The following is an 18,595-nucleotide window of genomic DNA, read 5'->3' on the forward strand; positions in this document are numbered from 1 at the left end:
TTGATTATATCAAATTCCTTAACACAAATGTATGGATATTTCAAGAATTCTCTCACCGTTACTTTTATTACCTAATAAAAGAAAACTGTGCATTTGTATTAGAACTAGGGCAGGTTTAGATGGTAAACCCAGAAGTATTGCGGGAAGTCAAGCGTAGCCTTTGAAGACAAGTAGACAATTATCACAACATAGGCATGATGTTAGGTACCAAATGGCCCATACAGTTAGATGGTCACAAAAAACTAATTTGGACATGCATATGGCAAATCTTGCTTGTAGTAAGCTCTGTGTGCAAGATATATTTTACTACATGTGCCAGATGTAGCAAAATTGAAGCCCCTAGTGAAATATTAATCTCATGGGAGTTTGTCAGTGGCAGCATGATTGCAACCCATGTGTTGAAATCATGGGGTTCTTAGAGCAGCAGTGGTTTAGATTGTGTACATATGGGTCAGAGTTGAGTGTTAGCAGTCGGGCTGACTACGTTTTCCTCTCCAAAGTAAGCCCATGTTCTCAACTTTAACTGGTTTGAGGAGGTTTGCCAGAAACATGATTTCACGTCTGTGTTTCGGAAGACAGTTGCTGAAGCTCCAATATATTTCTTGACACCAGCCATTAATAGTTAGGTCTTTGTTTATTGTTATCTATTACATCAGAAGTTCTACCAACTTATATTTAAAGTATGTTAAGGTAAGCAGCTCTTCACAATAAACTGGCAATACTTAGGGCTGAAATAATAAGAGTTACATTATCATCCTTCACTTCTTACAAGATCTAGGGGGCTATTATTTGACAACCTAGAGAATCAAACAATTCCTACAAAGAGAGGATGGTTAGTTAAGCAAAGAAGCTACATAGTTGTACTACATCCACAAGGAATTAAAAAAAAAAAAGAAAAAAAAAGAAAAAAGTGAGAATTAGAATTCTTTTTCATAAATTGAAACAAGACCACTGAAGTTTATAGTTTCTGCAGCCCATGCTGAGTGGTCAGGATGGGAGCAAGGAAATACTAAATCACAAGTATAGAACTAAAATGCTGCTTGTTTATACACATTTCATAGAAGCCCAGCCATCTAAAGAACACAGGTAGTGCTTAAGGCAGTATGAGTGATGGCCGTTTTTCTCTTTCTCCCTTGGTTCAGCACAGAATCACCTTTAGCAACTAAATTAGAGACAACAAAGAATTTCAGAGTGGTTATTTACAAAATAGATGCCCAATTATAAAAAAATTTACGCAGTTTAAACCGAGTGAACAGATGTGTGTTACAGCAAGTGACAAGGGACAGAAGTTATTACATACAATATATCAAAGTCCTATGAAAAAAGTGAGAATTGGATAGCAACTACAGATTGGGAAAGGGAGGGAGGTGAAGATAAGCTCAAAAAAAAAAAGTCGTCAATGATGAGTAGAGTGGTTAACAACTTTATGGTTATGTAGTAGGTGATTCAAACCAGTTACGCAAAATTTGCAACTATGCTGAAACGTTTGTTCAGCTTTGAATTATGTAGCAAGGTAGTACCACAATAGACCTGAACGTGGGCATCCTTATGTGGTGACTTTGTGACCCCTGCATGGTGCTGCTTCCCAGTCCATACAGTGGTGAACATTACATCCCGATGTACAGGCCTGAGTGCGTGCTTAATGTTATGTATTAACACATGTTGAAAAGTCATGCCTTGCAATAGGAATTTTATTCAGTGATAAAGGGGCCAACGCATGGGAATCAGTCCCAGCATACTGATTATGTATTATAAGTATACCTTCTGTCACAACTCTTGTATTCCCATTTGAGCTACTGGGAAAGCATAGATGGTCTTTAAACACATGTGGGAAACATGGATTATCTGTGAAGAGATTTGTTTTATAGCAGATTCTTGTCTGTGTAAGCTGTCCCCATTGACTAATGGACTATGACATTTAACACTGGCTGACTGTTGACCCTTATCCTAGATGAAATGCAGCACAAAGGTACAAAACAGGTTGAATAAGCTTTGGCTGAGGAATTCCACCCACACACCTCCTCTCTCCCCTAAATGCATGAACTGCATTAAAAGACTGTGATGTAGAAAGAGAACAGAAGTGAAAGAAAAAGCTGGAATTTTTGAAAAACAAGCCCAAGTGTGAGGAAGCTAAAGAATGACAAGGGGAGTCTGAACATGGAGCAAATTCCTGTGCTGTCTTCAGAGATCTAGGTGACAGGAGCAATTCCTGAATAATCAACAGAATATTGTGAATGAAGAAAAAGCAGCTACTGGTAATAGAAAGGTGCTGGAAACGCATCACAGCTTAGATGTTTACAAAAAGACCTAATTCCTATGCTAGAAGGCCAAATTATTATTTAGAGTAAAAACAGTAACAGTCTATGCCTAAATTACAAGGTATCTGTGTTAAAAAGCAGCTGCATACAGGTAAGTGAGCATCAAAACCAGAAGAGATCAGGAGTAATGAGTAAAAAAAATGGAAAGGAAAAGATCACTCGCATAATTACAGTGCATGCTTACGTTACAGTAAGCATTAGATGTGTTTGGAAAAACAAACCAACCCCACCAGAACCAAAAAAACCCCCCCAATCACTTGCAGTAGATTAGATATTCTGAAGCATTGAGGTTCCAAACTTAAATTCCACCAGTGCTGTGTCCCCAGTGACTTAAGGGACTCGAGTTGTTTAGTAAGTGCTATCAGATACCCAGCCACCTTTGGGCATCTTAATAACCCCTTAGAAGAAAACTGGCTGCAACAGGTTTGTTTATAACTCTGTGTTGGTGATCTTTCCTCTCTGCTAACGTATTCCTTGACCTTGCCTGCCTACCTCCCTGGTTCACGTTTTTTTGATTCCTGTTGTTCTCCTTCATCTGTCCCCATTGACCTCTCCTTAATCGCTCATCCTTCTAGATAGCTCCTAATACTGAGCATTGCTATTTGCTCTTATCAGTTCTGCCAGGTGAACAGGAAAAAGCGCAAGTCCGTTAGCAGAGCCTAGCACCGTTTTATGACAGTCCGCCAAAGCAGGAACCGAGATACCTGCACAGCATTCGCTATCTGTTCATTATGGCATGGCTTGAGTCATGGATTTTACACAGCAAGTATCTTTAATTGTGCCAGTCAGAAGCAAATCTTCCTGGCTAGATTTGTATTACTAAGCTAACGAAGGCCCAGCTCTGCTAGCTGGCTGTGAGCAGTCAAACCCTTCCTGGGAATCCCGTTGTCTGGTGCACTGCTTGTTGGGACCAGTCCTGGTCCAGAAAACCCCCAAAGGGTGCCTGGCCGTTGTCTAGGAGGATTCTGCTCAAATGGGCTCGAGTTAGGCCAGGAAGCGCACCACCAAGTAGCCGAGATGCTCAGGAGCCAGCACCCAAGCGTCTCCTTCAGGCCTTGTTGAGGTCGACTGTGCGGACGAACTGACCGCTGGCCTCTCGTACAGGCTGTGAGACTCCGCTCCGCTCCCAGGCAACTGCTGCGAGATCAGTCCCCTGATGTCACCAGCCTGTGTAGCAAGGTGTGTCTTCCAGCGCTCCAAACGTGTTCAGAGCCGTCTCGAAGGCTTGCTTTCTGGAGAGCAGTGTGCTCAGCAGGTGTCTGTAGGCCACGGGACAGCCTTTCCAAAACATGCCGGTACTGACCGACTGGAACGATAAATCAAAGCCTCCACTCATGCTTTGCCTTGTTCCAGGAAGACCAAAGTGTAGTTTTCCCCTTCTGCTCTGCAGAGTCGTTTAGTGGCAATAACGCTGACCCTGCCTCCTTGTCCCCTGTCAACTCTGCTCTTCTACCCAGCTGGCAAGGTTTAGAGGCTCACATCTGCTCATTGGCATTGCATTGGCCTTCGAAGCCAGCTCCAGTTACACGTGGACAGCTCTTCTGATTTCATTTTCCAGTCGACCACAGCATGCTAGTCCTGGAAAACAAGTTAACCGTTTCAATTCTGTTGGTTACAATACCAATAGGGGAAATCCAGATACCTCTACTCTGGTAAAAATAGCCTAGACTTTTCTAAATTAAACAAATATGAGAAGTCGTGGAGGGTCAGAAATCTTTCCTCTAGATATTTTTAAATCTTTACTGCTCAGCTGTGTCTGATCCCAAGCAACAATAAGTTAATACATTAAAATCACCAGCACCAATAGGCCAATATTTAGGAGTTACTTCACCGACCTGAAAAGCCACCATAAAATAGAGACATGAATCCAAATTCCATAGCCTAGAGTGATTCTGGCCACATTCTTCAGATACCCAAAGTGGACTAACAGAATTAAAAGTGATCATCGACACTCATTGAAAGCACATAGATGTCCTTGGAGAGGCTGAAATCGCCAGCAGAAGTGACAGCCATGCAGAGGTAACCGTGGCGAGTGCAGATGCGACCTGGGAGCTCCTGGGGCCAGGGTCCCGAGGCAGTCCGGCAGCAGTGCTGCTGCACAGCCTGTTCCTCGGGCTCTCCTAAGGCAAATTCTTCTATCCCATGTGGCACTGCATTAGTGTGCTCTGCAAACATACCCTCTGTGCCTTTCCAATGTTAAAAGGAGACAAAAAGCTTCACTTTTTCATATCTCATGTATCCAGCGATAATACACAGGAGATCCTTGGCGCCTGGATACTATCAGCACCACAGGGGTTTACGCAGAGGAACAGCATGTGACAGAGTCACTTACACTGATGCTGATATCAGGGATAGTAAACACCTTGTTCAGCATTTTGAGTAATAAAATACCTATGCACCTTTCTGAGAAAGCTTTATTACCCCGTGTGCTAATTCAATTAGCAAAAGGGGGAGGAAGAAAAAAAAAACCAAATAAAAAAATCAGGCTGCCGTCCAAAGCCCTATCTCATGCTGGTTTGTACCTTGTGACCCAATACCATATTCCTGGGAATATTTAGATTCTCTTGTGATGCATTAACTGCTGGTTAAAGGTATGTGCATAAAATAAAATCCCTCTTTCAGCTGAAGTAACTTTTATGGTCATAAGTCTGCCTATAAAAACCATAACAGGTAAATTCCCCAGGCACCCACCTACCTCACCACCACTTGCAGATGAAAGCAGAAATTTAGATATTTACCCACCTCTTTGCCTACTTGCCTAGTATAATTCCAGAGCTATTTGAAGCGGTGAAGGTGGGAGGCTGGGTTTAATAAAGGCCCCTTCTACAAATACATAAAGATGCATACAATCAATTCTTTCACTGAATCCAATAAAAGGATTTTCTTTGAAACATTCGAAAGATTGTGCTAGCGTTAACAACTTCACACCTGGGACAAAGAGAAGTTCAGCTTATGAGGTGCAACTTTTGAAGATACACAGTATCAATGCTACTTAACTGAAGAATAATTCATCTAAAAACTCTTAGATATTTGTCTCGCCCTTGCTTGCCTCCACACAGGTCATGCTTTAACCCCAGCCAGCAACCAAGCACCATGCAGCTGCTCACTCACTCCCCTCCATGGAATGGGTGAGAGAATAAGAAGAGTAAAAGTGAGAAAACTCATGGGTTGGGATAAAGACAGTTTAACAGGTAAAGCAAAAGCCATGCACACAAGCAAAGCAAAACAAGGAATTCATTCACCGCTTCCCAGGGGCAGGCAGGTGTTCAGCCATCTCCAGGACAGCAGGGCTCCATCACATGTAACGGTGACTTGGGAAGACAAACACCATAACTATGAACATCCCCCCCCCCCTTCCTTCTTCTTCTCCCAGCTTTTTGTTGCTGACCATGACGTCATATGGTGCGGGATATCCCTTGGGTCAGCTGGGGTCAGCTGTCCCGGCTGTGTCCCCTCCCAGCTCCTTGTGCCCCCCCAGCCTGCTCCCTGGTGGAGGGGGGTGAGGAGCAGAACAGGCCTGGACTCTGCGTGAGCACTGCTCAGCAGGAACGAAAACATCCCTGTGTTACCATCAACACTGTTTTCAGCACAAATCCAAAACATAGCCCATATCAGCTACTATGAGGAAAATTATCCCAGCCAAAACCAGCACAACACACAAAACCATCATGCCAGAGTCTGGTGCTTTAAGTTGAGGTTAGCTGAAAAAGAAAGCCACTTTTGTTTGGCTGTGAATAAATTGAAGCAAGGGAAAAGAAGAAGAGAGAAGGACACACACACACAAAAAACCCCAAACCCCACAATCACTGGAGTCCTGAGAGTCTTCCAAAGCCTTTTACGGTCTTCACCACTCTTCTATCCAGAAAAAAAGAACAGTTCTCTGGGTCTTTACTGCAGTTCTCTGACAAATACAGTGACTTTGTGTACAACACACAGAAGGGCTTGGAATATTCTCCTGGAAGTCTATCTGTAGCACAAATCAAGACAGATTAGTTCAAGGATGATTCATCAGGGTAGTTCCTTGCATGGGCTATCCCAGGTACTATCAGCAAGTTAACCTCTACTTGCTCTTCAGTGCAGAGATAACTGTCCCTTTTCAGCCAGCAGTCCTGGGCAAAGGTCCAGACAGTAATAGCACTTGAACCCTGCTCAGGTTTATAAGCCATGTTAGATCGCTGATGTTGAGTGGTAATGCCACAGGGAGCAGCAAAGAGTCCGAACACCCATAACTGGTCTGCAGCATGGCTGGACTGTGATATGGGGCTTTTTCCCCATAAACTTTCCATACTGCTGGCCTCACCATAGTTTCTGTCCCATCAGCCCCAACATGTATCTCAACCACTCAAGGCTCGTCCATGCTGACGTACTTTTACTCACACACAGGTGAAGTCAATTCACGAGGTGCGTAATCTACATTGCAAGACAAATTTATTTTATCTCCGTCAGATTAAGAACACTGAGTCACTGTTGCAGTGTCTTCCTTCAAGGCTTCTGCTTGCTAGAAGCAAACTTAAGAGCGTGTCCTCAGGATTTGTGTCTCACCAATAAAAAGTAATGAAATAGATTGTTCCCTTGGACATTTGACTTCCAGATAAAATATTGCACACATTCCACAGGACAGTTTCTGATAGAAATGGGTTATTTTGCAGAAAAACTGGACTTTTTACCACTACGCAAATAAAACCATGCTCCAGAGCAGTTCCCCTCACCACAGAAAGAAATATCACATGACTGTCCTTGTGTTTTATGACAGAAAACTGAATTACTCTGCTAGACTTGACTGTAAATACGAACCTTTGCAGAAATCTTTTTCCTATTCAAAGACCATGGCAGAAAAGCCCACAGGCCGCTCACAAGTGTGAGTATTCAGGAGCTAAAGGGCAAATTTGGGAGCTGAAAGTCCCATTTCACTGAAAAGTAATATTTCTAACAGTTTCTTCCACACAAAGGTAACACTCAGGTAGTCAATTTTTATAAATTCAGAGTAGGTAAATTCTCAGTCCAAGCCCTTTACTGCCTTACAAACTGGAATTTAGACACCTAATTTTTGTTGACATCTGCAATTATAAGCCCCCAAATCCATTTGAAATATATTTTGCGTAATTTGCTCCAGCACTCTTTAAAACTCAGAGAAATGGCAATAAGGAACTCAAAACTCAGAGATATTTGTGGTGCATATTTCTGGCTATCTTTGATTACAGCTTCTGGTTACTGTAAATGACAAAAACCTGTCTGTGTGGAGGTGCCCCAGTGCCCAGCATGTCCAAGAACCTGCTACCCTACTGGTGCCTTTTATAGATAGATAGATAGATATATATATGTGTGTGTGTGTTAACAAAAATTATAAGATATATACCTAATGCACTGATAGGACTGTGTGATTATACTACTGTCTTTGTATACAAAGGCAGCTTTTTTATTATTAAAACCAGCTTGGTGACTGGAGAACCTAGCCAGGATGAAACAACACTCAACAGCCCTTTAGTCCAAGGAGATTCATGTCTAGATCTCTGACTCCACAGAAAACTGCCCTGCCCCTGCAAATCATTGATACATCACAGAGAAATGTGAAAGTCCTGTCAACATCACTTGTATTTGTGCCACAGGAGATATCAATGGGAGCTTTGCTTATGGACTAGACACGTTGTGAAGCCTTCTCAGGAGTCGTTTTACACTCCAGTGCTATTCTAACCCAGAGACAGCATTTTGGGTGCTGCTGGTATTCATGAGCATTTTCTCTGTTGCTACCTAGTCCTTGGGAAACCACTACAGGGCTAAGATTTCTACAGGTGGCTACATGCAGAACCATCAGCTCGCTGAAGGTGCCAAGGGGATGTGCAAGGCTGCCCACCCTAGCAGCCACCTCTCACATGGTTGCAGCAGGATGAGTCCCCATCTTTGGGTGTTTGGTTTTGGGGTTGGGTTTTTTTTGGTTGATTGGGGTTTTTTGTTTTTTTGTTGGGGGGGGGGCGGGGGGGGGGGGCGGTGGTCTTTACTGGTGGTGCCTGATCTGGGACACATGCACTTAATGCTCTTCCCAAAAGACTACCAGGAAAAAAAAAGAAGCCACCACCTGCCTGTTACACCAATAGCGCCTAAATTCAGCAATCTAAATTCCTGTCTCTTTTCTGCTTAGAGCTTTTGAGCCAGTCCTAGGCTGGAGACACCCAGGCTAGCTCACAGTAAGATCAAGTCCCTGAAGCACCTCACATCATCGTGGAAGTGACAATCCACGCACACAGTAGTGCCATGCAGTATGTAGGCTATGCCACTTGTAGGTAGTACTGGAGCTGCCTGTTACTAGGCTGGAGGATCTCAGCATCACATTGCACTAACCCTCACCTTGTCATCCTCTCCAAAGGATGGCTTCCCTTGCCATGTAGTGGTTCCTCTCTCAGCTGCCTAACTTTCCTTCCTTTACACAGAGGTGTTCAAACGCCTGGAGCTAGGCGGTGTAATGCCAAAAACCGTGGTGCACCCCCTTTCCTTCCAGAACAGTTCTGCTGCTCAAGGCAAAGCAAAACAGGTAGGATTTTTGCTATATTAAACACTGTATTGCCTCACAAACTTGAATTAACCATAATGTAGCGTTTGCCAACTCCATTTTTTTTCCTGTAATCCAGTATTCTGCATACATTTTTAGTGAAAAGACTTTCAGGTAGTAAATAACATGTTATGATCCTCCAGCATGTCAAGACCTTTACTACAGTAATATTTTCTGCACATTTATCTTGGTGTTTAATTTGTTTAGAAGAATAGCATCAGTAAGTGACTATCTGATTCTCAAATAGTTTGGTCAGAACCTGACCTAATCTTCTGTCAACAAAGTACTTCTAGCCTTTTACTCATATCACTGTTATCCAGCAGTTTTCCTACTCTGCTTGTGGGCTGTCCTGCAAGCTACCAGCCCTGCGTAGCACGAGAGCAACCCAATCCATCCAGAGCTCCACCCAAGCAGAGTGTCTAAACAAGGCTTTAAAGACTGCTTTGCAGCCTCAGTTAGGGCTCATATCCATTTCAATCCATTGGAGAAACCAGCGCTCCGTGTTAACCACTCCACAGCTGAGAAAGCCGCATCCTTTTTAAGCATTTTATCACACAATAAAACTGCAAGGCTGGTTCAATTTCTGTTGCTTTTTATGGACTTAAAGAGCTCTAGGTGGCACTGGATTGGTTCAGATCCCCTCTTCTGGCACAGCACGAGCTGGGTCTGCTGGGAATAGGCTGGGCCAGCTTTAGTTGATGGCCCTGAGCAAAGACAACAGGCACCTAAGGAATAGAGGTTGGCCCGCATCAGGGTGATTTGGGGTGGAATTTCCTCACAGCTTTCCTCGTTCAGGTCCTTCCCTCCCATGCTTCCCTCTTCTACGGGGACAGGCACTGCTGAGGGGTGGATGCCGATAGAACAAGTGCAAACACACAAGGCCGAGTGCAGGACCTGGCACCTATCCTTGCTGAATCTCATACAGTTGGCCTTGGCCCATCAATCCCTCTGTAGAGCCTTCTTACCCTCAAGCAGATAACACCCCCGCCCAACTCGGTGTCATCTGCAAACTTACTGAGGGTGCACTCGGTCCCCTCCCTGGAGGTATTTAAAAGATGTATAGACATGGCGCTTAGGGACATGGCTTAGTGGTGGTCTTGGCAGTGTTAGGTTTACAGTAGGACTCGATGGTCTCAAAGGTCTTTTCCAATTTAAATGATTCTATGAGTCTCTATCCATCCCTGACTAAAAGTCTCAGCACCTCAGTTCCTCCAACATTGTTTTAGATAAGTTGTCCATATCGTGTCGTGATGGTTAGCCACATTTTATGTCTTTTTTTCCCCACAACAAAAAGTGCAAGCTTTCTTCAGAAAGACAAGCATTCTGCTCTGTATTTTGTAGCACCCAAAGCACAAAAATCTGACCCATCCCTCATAAAGGATTATAGCAATAATAAGCAATAAGTACATAGATATCTATTGCTCTACTTCTCTTTTTTCCTTTCCTCTCCTACAGATAGGATAAAGTCTTAACTAATGTTTATCCATCAGGTCTGCTACACAGCTAGCAGAGCAAGTTTTGATTGTACATAAAACCCTCACAGAAGTTAGCTCGTGACTAGGGAAGAGAGAGAAAAGGGTAACACTCCTGCAATAACAATCAACAAAAAGGTCCCCAATGAGTATGTCTTTCAGAACATCACTGATATGCCCAAGAAAAAACACCCTCCCCTTCCCACAAATCTCCTCTGGTTCAAGAAAATACTCACTCTGAATAGAAACCTCATTCCCTTCTACTATAGCACAGTGGATTCAGACCAACAAACTGATACCAAATGATAAAAAAAATTAAACACTTACTTCCTCATTAAACAAACACAGTCTTAAACTACGCATCTCCAAGACAATCCTTGCTTACCATAAGCTAATCTTCAGATGCTTAAATACATAGCAGTTTGTGGCTCATACCCTTAAACCAGAAGATGACTGCTTACAGCAAGGTTTCTTTTCTTCAGTCACTTTTCAGCTGTTTTCAATCATTTCCTTTTGCTTTAAAGCATCACTAGCTGTGCCCTAGGAGCCCTGATTTAGCTGTTTGAGATACTTTATCTCTCTAGGGCAGTTTTTCTCATTCTTTCTAAGCTGAAAAGCTGCTTGAAGCTTTTTTTTTTGGGGGGGGGGGGGGTGAATTCCCCAGCCCATCTTGAATGGTGTTCATTTTTAACCCAATAGATATTAGGTAACATTTTGAGTGTTTATTTATTATTTTTCATTTCTACTTCATTTTCTTGTTTGCATGTGTGGAAATACATGTGTTTATTTTAAAAAAGCCCAAAACTATTATGGCTGCTTGTGATATCTTACACAACACCAGTTATCCTACTAGTCATTTGCAGACCTAAGACTAAGAAATGCCTATCATACAACGTGCACACTCAGGTATAGACATCCTTTGAAAATTGTGCCCTACAGAGGCCAATGGGAATGCCTGTTCCTGAGGTGAGTGAGGCACCTGGCCCAGGTGAAGCAATTTTAAATTCCTCTGGGATTTGCATCTAGGAGAATTGCCAGGACATGTCAATAGATGGTGCTGAAATGGCCCTTTCTACTGGTCAAATGGGAAACTCATTGCCAGCACAGTGATATTTTCCATTAACCGTAGTCTGCTTTATTGAAGGTGCTGTATGTATGCTGAAGGAATTCTGCCATCCAGTCTCTCTTGTCATCTTTTAAAAGGTTGCTAAACCTTTGAAATGCTAAACTTGATGTGAAAGCACTAAGACTTCACTCTCTAGTGAGGAACAAGGCATTTTGCAAAACTAATCTATCTACCTGACACTTTGGCTTGAATTGCTCCTGAGCAAAAAAGGGGGGAGCCCCCCCTGAGCTCCCTCTGCATGCTGCCCAGTGCCTGAGCCACCCCCAAGCCCCGAGTCCTGGTGGCTGAATCCTCGGGACCCCACAGCTCCACCGTGCTGGTGAAGCAAGTACGGGGACCGGTCCAGGAGAACATACCTGGGTGTTGCACCCTGACGTATCTCCCAAGTCTTCACCACCCTAACACAAAACAGGGGTTATATTTTGCCTTTGTGGATGCTCCGGCCGAGTGATCCTTCCAGCTCTTACCAGCTCAGGTAAGCTGGTAAACTTGACCCAGAACAGCTTCCGCGATGTTATCTATAGTGTGCCTGTAGTAAGATTTTTCATTGACTGAACCTCTTATTAATTACTCTTATTCAAAAATTACCCTGTGGTGTGTCCTGAAACATTATTAATTAAGAGTGACAATGGCTGAGTAAACGTAGCTTCAAATGTTCCTCCCAGTACGACGCAACACGTCTTCCCCGCAAGGCACTGCTGAACAGCAAGCTGATAATACAACATGCAAAAGCCCCAAAGTTTTACACTAAACTGCGGTATGCTTTAATTCATCCCTGTCACACATGGCTGAGACATCTTAACAGCTTTAAAAGTTGCCTGTCAGGGCTTATACCTCTCTGACTCACATCCAAGAGGGGCAGCTGAATATGGTTTGGGAACAAGTTAGTTTTACTAACAGAGAAATGTTTGTGCTGCTCTCAGGCAATATCCATACCCGTCACAGGACAACTAGTTGCAACAGTAGCAGACCACTTAACAAGCAGAACCTCCAAATTCCCTGGGAACCCGACCTCTTATTTTATGGAGGGGCTAATTATGACCTTTAATGACCCACACAATTAATCCATCTGACTGTTTTTCGGTAACTGATTTCAACAGTGTTGTTTTCCTAGCTGTATATATCTCAGCTTTATAAGTCACTGGTGCCTCATTACTTTTTCACATGGGTCATTCTTCCAGCTGCAGATGTATGTCCTAAACATACCAACACGCAGTGCTTGCACCCAGCTCATCAGCATCCCCCATGTGTGTGTATACCTGAGGAGAGATGGCCTGGCTGCCACCTTGCAGAGGGAGAGAGGTCTCCTCCATCCTTCCCCAAGCGGTGCCCAAGATGAAGCCTTATGCTGGGGTGCTCCTGAACACCAGGCTGCTTTCTCTCCTCGGCAACCTCAGCGAATGCTTTGAGTCCACTTTATTGAGGGCTTTGTTAAGATTGTGAATGCATGGCTGGTGGCCTCCTACCTGACTAGGAGGTGTGGACAGTAGGTGCTCCATCACATCCATGACCATGAGGTATCTGGAGAAGGACTGCTAACTCCATGAGCTGGGGCTCGGGCTGCCTTGCTGGGCTCACCAGGCATTTTGGTTTACTCCAAAGGAAGTAAAACAGATTCTTTTCCCTGCATTTCAAGCTAGTGTTGAAATTGCTGATGATGAATCCAAAGCGATCTCTGCCTGCTGTGATGTGCATGCAGTCATCTAACCACCAGGTCCAACCTGTCACCCAGCCTCAGTATCAATTTCACATCATCTGACCCCCAGAAGTTCTGCCCAATTTTGGAGCTCCGTTCCTCCAGCCCCACTCCTGCTCTGTCTGTGATTCCTCAAACCCCAGCATCCTGGGCTTGCAATGTGGGGGACGGACAGGACAAAACAAAATATCTTTCCCTGACCCTATTTTTCCCAAGCTGGGTGAATATCACCTTGGGGGTTCCTTGGTTCAGCAGCACTGGCATGTTTGAGGGGAGGGCAGAAGAGCTGTTCCAAGCACACAGGATGGAAGGCAGAGATGGGATCCCACCTGATCCACCATGACCTGCTTGAGTTTTTCCTGCTCCTTTCCTCTTTCCCCTTTCCAAGCGAGGTGTCAGCTCTGAGGGCGGTGAGGACATGCCCAGCCTGGTTGCCACCTTTGGCCAGGCAGATTTCCCCAGGACACTCTTAGACCTTCTAAGTTTCTTTCACTTCCAGCATACAAGCCATTGTGCTGCCATTTCCATCAGAAATGCTCCTTGTGTCACACCTGTCCTCAAGCACGGGCCAAAGGATGCCCTGCACCCAGCAGGTCGCAGTAGCCATATGCTTCCCACTCTGCTGGGGAGTGTTAGAGACTGTGTTCTAGCACAGTCTTTGAGGAAGACAGAGAAATTACACTGAAAGGTACCTTTAAGAATATCTTTTCAGGCAACATAACAGCTGGAAGCAACAAGCAAGAGGCAATACCATATGTTTGTGTTATACAGCAACACCAGAGCTAGCCTTCTGCTGGCAACCATTTGAGATCCAGCGCCCGAGGCCATTGCATTAGTCAGTTAAAATAGGGCTTAATGCTATCCTAGTTCACACGTGCACCGATTTTCCTAATGTCAATTATGGTTGCATGTTGCCTAACCAAGGGCAGCATTTGGTCCATAAATTGTTTGCATGTCCTGTAATTTATGCTTTTTGCATTGTGTAAAAAAACCCAATCTATCAACTGTGGTGTTGGTTGCAAAATATCTTCGCCTGTAATTACCCTGATTGTTTATGCCATGGTAATGTGTCCTTAGATGTTGAGCTGTGTAAAAAGATTGATACACCCCAAAAGTGTAAATGGCAATTAAGGAATTTCATCAGGTGCTGAGTAAGACGGAATGTTTGTGACACTTTAATGTTAGCCTTTGCTCTGTTTCTGTGTCTCGTTGAAACACTCGGATCTCAGTTGTTAGGGGAAACCTGCTTAGGGAGAGCTCAATGAAAATCAGCATAATTACTACCCAATATGCAAAGTAAACACTCAGCTCTCTCGTATGAATCATGCGTTTCCTTTGTAGTAGAATTGTAATAAAGGGACTAAGATCTACAGAGTATTCACTGTAAAAATATCATGAGTGGGTTCACACATACAGTGTCATGCCTTTGGCATGTGGCAACACCAGGACTGGCCATTAGCTAGAGAAAAAAACCATCTGAATGCAGATAAAGTGCTTGCATGGAAGCACAGCCTATTGAAATTATGCGACTGAAGTGTGGCCTGGTAATCCCCGGCACGTGTATGGAGTATATCCTCCCTTACACAGCTCTTGAAACAGTGGATTTTTGCTCAGTATTACTCGCTATTTATTTTTAACTGACTAGCTCAGATCCTTTGCTCTTGTGTGTTGGTTAAGCTACTGCCAATGGTACCACGCCAGTCTGCACCCCCAAATAATTTGCTGTAAATCGGAGAACAGCCTTTCTCAATGGCATGGCCAGTGGCTGACTGGGGGACCTGACCAGGTGCCCACCACTATGTGGCAAGCTGAAGAAAGAGACGACGAAGCATTTAACCTGCATTTCTGACCAACGAGAACCCTTCATAGTGGTAGCCCTGGTGCAGTTAAATGAAGTGTTATCAAGAATTTGAAACTGGGGGGAGTGAACGTGAAACTTCAGCAGAGGGTAAAAAAAGCACAGGAGCACCAGAAGGAGCTGTGGACAACACGGTTAAGTCACAAGCAGAGAGGAAGGAGGCTGAGACCAGTTGCAGGAGCAACTAGGCAATTAGCTGAAGTGTTATTTTGAAGGCTTCTAATCAGTGCAGCACTTCGTGACATACCTGCTGTGAAATACCAGTAGGCACTGCTGAACTTTTCCCTAGGTAGCTCGGCAAAGGGTTTGGAATTGGAGAGATGGATGGCACAACCCGCACACGTTTCCTGGATGCACTTTGATTCCTGATGGGCAGTGAGTCATGGAGGGTGACGGCATGTAGAACTACAGTATTTCTGCATGGGTGTAAGAAGCTATAAGTTTTAAATCATGGCCCTAGTGTGCTTACTGCATTTTTAGAAGACGACCATTTACACTGTAGTGCATAAATATCTGTGTAACAAGACATACTTCTGCTGTCTTCATTTCACTAAAATATGGTGTGGCTGGGAATGACAGTTGCTTTTGGGGCTCCTCAGCTGTTTCCTCAGCTACTGTTGAGCTCATAGTTAGAAAGTCTAATGACCTTTTTTAATAATCTTTAAGGCATTTAAGGAGTACTTTTTATTTCTTTCTCTCTGTTTAATTTTAAGCTCCATAGGCCACGTGTGATTAAAAAAAGAGTAAGATGGATACTTTTGCCCAACTGTAAGTCAGACATCATTCAGGTCATGGGGTATAAGGAGCATTTTGGAAACACTCCGTTTGCCATCTCTCATGTAGTAGGGAGAATCTCGGCCTAGCACAGTGGTACAGACGATTTGTTGTAACTCACCATGCACCCTGTTGTTACAGCAGCCCTGGCTTTGCTCTCCCATTCATACCTTCACTGAGGACAGCCTGCAGAACCCTGCCAGAAAATATCTTGACCCACACAATTGCACTGAGCAATTATTTTTATTTTTCTCCATATGAAAATCTTTCCTTCATGTGAAAATATTGGACACACAGGTATCTAGTGGTTTTCTTTAGTGCTTGATGCTAACCTTGTTTCTTGTACATCGCATCAGCTCAGACTAGAACTTGTCTGCATACTCATTTTTCTGCAAGCTTCTATGATATGTATATAAACAGATACTATTAAAAGATCTTATTTTTTTAAAACTTCTCTTTATTTTTACATTCAGTGCACGAGGACAGACAAGATGAATATTCATGACAAAGTATAAAGCCATATACTGTCCTCAAAACAGTTAAAAGATGTGATGTAGTGTTTAAGAGTTTAAAAAAGTATTTTAGAAACCTTGTATTTCCAAAATTCCTCATTACAGAAAATTCAAATCTTTTAGAAAAGTAGAGTTCAATATCCTTGTGCATTAAGCCATATTATGAAAGTATGTAGGTGTTTTTCATCTTTACTTTAAGAAATTTGTCTCTGCATTGCTAACAATCTTTACGTAACCTATTGATGGAGCCAACAGCCTCCATAATACGCAGTATACACAGTTACAATTTGAAAAGTTATATTACAAAATATACAGTAGTTCCTTTTTACATTTTTATAGATAAACATTGCATAGTTTTCAAATACGTAATATGTAACACAATCACAAGCCTTTTTCTGTATAACTTACGAAAAATTCTGTACACTCAAATAATTATAAATAAAGTGTAAATATCTTTTGGTAAGAGCAGGGGGGGAAATATGCCGGGACATGTTGTGCTGTCAAGTGTTAAACAGAAATCTTTGTCAGAATCTGCCTAAAACAATGGCACAATATGGCCTGGAGCAAGGAGAGAGGAGAGTAAGAACTCAATAGATCATAGGGGAAATGTTACAATGAGGAACCATAAAGTACTGATATGTCTGACTATTAATTATTACCCTGATTCTGTTGTAAGAACTGCTTTCCCACAGTTATTATCACTGTGCTTGATGGCTTTACTTCAGGATGCAAAATAAGGTGCGTGTTGTTTAAGAAATGAGTAAAAGTAGATTAAAATGTTTCCTGTTTCAGTGGGTAATCAATGGAAACTTGAGATAACTTGGAAAGAATTCTGGATATTTTTTTCATATTTTTCATGAAGAAACAAAGCATGGGAATTGCACACTGGGATTTAAAGAAACAGATTCTGAAAGCATCCAGAATTGTGAGAATAAAATGAAGAAGAATTACTGAAGATATCAAAATTCCACTTTAAAAATGAGATGCTGACAAAATTCTGTTTCAACTACATGAAGGACAAGGAAAATAATTTTTAAAAGAGTAGTTTGGCATAACTCTGTTCTTTGCTACTAAACCCCAAAAGAGCAGAACTATACCAAAACTAGATGCTTTTGGAAATCCACTCTGATTCTAAGCATTTTGTCACTGGCTTACAATTACAGAGACAGTTGGAATCTCAGTATGAATGCAATTTGCAAACACATTTTCAGCAACACAGTTTGCCAGTTTAAATGTTGGTTTATAAAAGTAAATGAAAACAATTTTCACTTCTAAAATGTACATATTTACCTGATAGCCAAATTCAACCTGCTGAATTTCAGAGCTCTGCAGAAAACAAACTGTTCAGAAGTAAATGTGTTCTAGCAGCACTGAGTGGCTTCGTTAATCTAAGGGTCTTCTCAGAACTTCCATGACAAATTTAATCTACAGCTCAGCCATGTAAACTGGCTTTAAATGACACTTGGCCTACACTCAGCCACCTGATTTTTTTTTCATGTTAGTCATTGGACTTCAGATGTTATCCCATATTCACTGATATCTAAGCTATTGAAGGCCAGCAGAAGTACTCAGTGCATCTTTGAAATGCTCTTTTTCTGACATTGAAATTATGCCTTTTGTCAGCCCATGATTCAGAGTAGCCTCACAAGCACTTACTAAAACATCAGTAACGCTAAGATTTGAGCACAAGCAGCTTCCCACCGAGTGCTACACTACCTATGGATTGACTATACAGGGTAGTGACTACACTACTTACGGATATTATCTGGGGTTTGGATTGCTACATACAATTGCCAGTAAAATTCACATTATTTCTGAGGGTGGCTCAGAGTGCAAAGTGATAGTGCAGAGTGAACACTCCTTTCTCTCCAGTAAATGTTACTGTATGTCCCGTGGCAGCCATAATCTGCTCTCCAGGTTCTCTCTTTTGTAGCTCTAAAGCCAGTCTCCACCACTACTCTGAAAAGTCATTTTGTGGCTCAGCCAAATGGAGCCACCGTTGCACACAGATCTCCCGGCATCAGCCCAGGCTTGGCTGGCTGTCTCCTCCCCTACGCTGGCCACTTGTCCTCCTTCCTGCACCATTCCTCTGATTGTGGGGTTACATGGTGAACAGGATTGGAGAGGACCATTTAGAGAGAGGAATGGCCACACAATCACATCCTGAGTTCATCAAGCCTTTTGGTAGCCACCCAGTGTCTCCAAACCCAGTGCTTAACCTTCAGCAGGCAGAGGGATCAGCAATTACTTACATGGCCTTTAGCTTGAGATAATAAAAGATTATAACTCCTGTCT

This window comes from Accipiter gentilis, chromosome 3 (assembly GCF_929443795.1).
Source record: "Accipiter gentilis chromosome 3, bAccGen1.1, whole genome shotgun sequence".
In the NCBI taxonomy this organism is placed as follows: Eukaryota; Metazoa; Chordata; class Aves; order Accipitriformes; family Accipitridae; genus Astur; species Astur gentilis.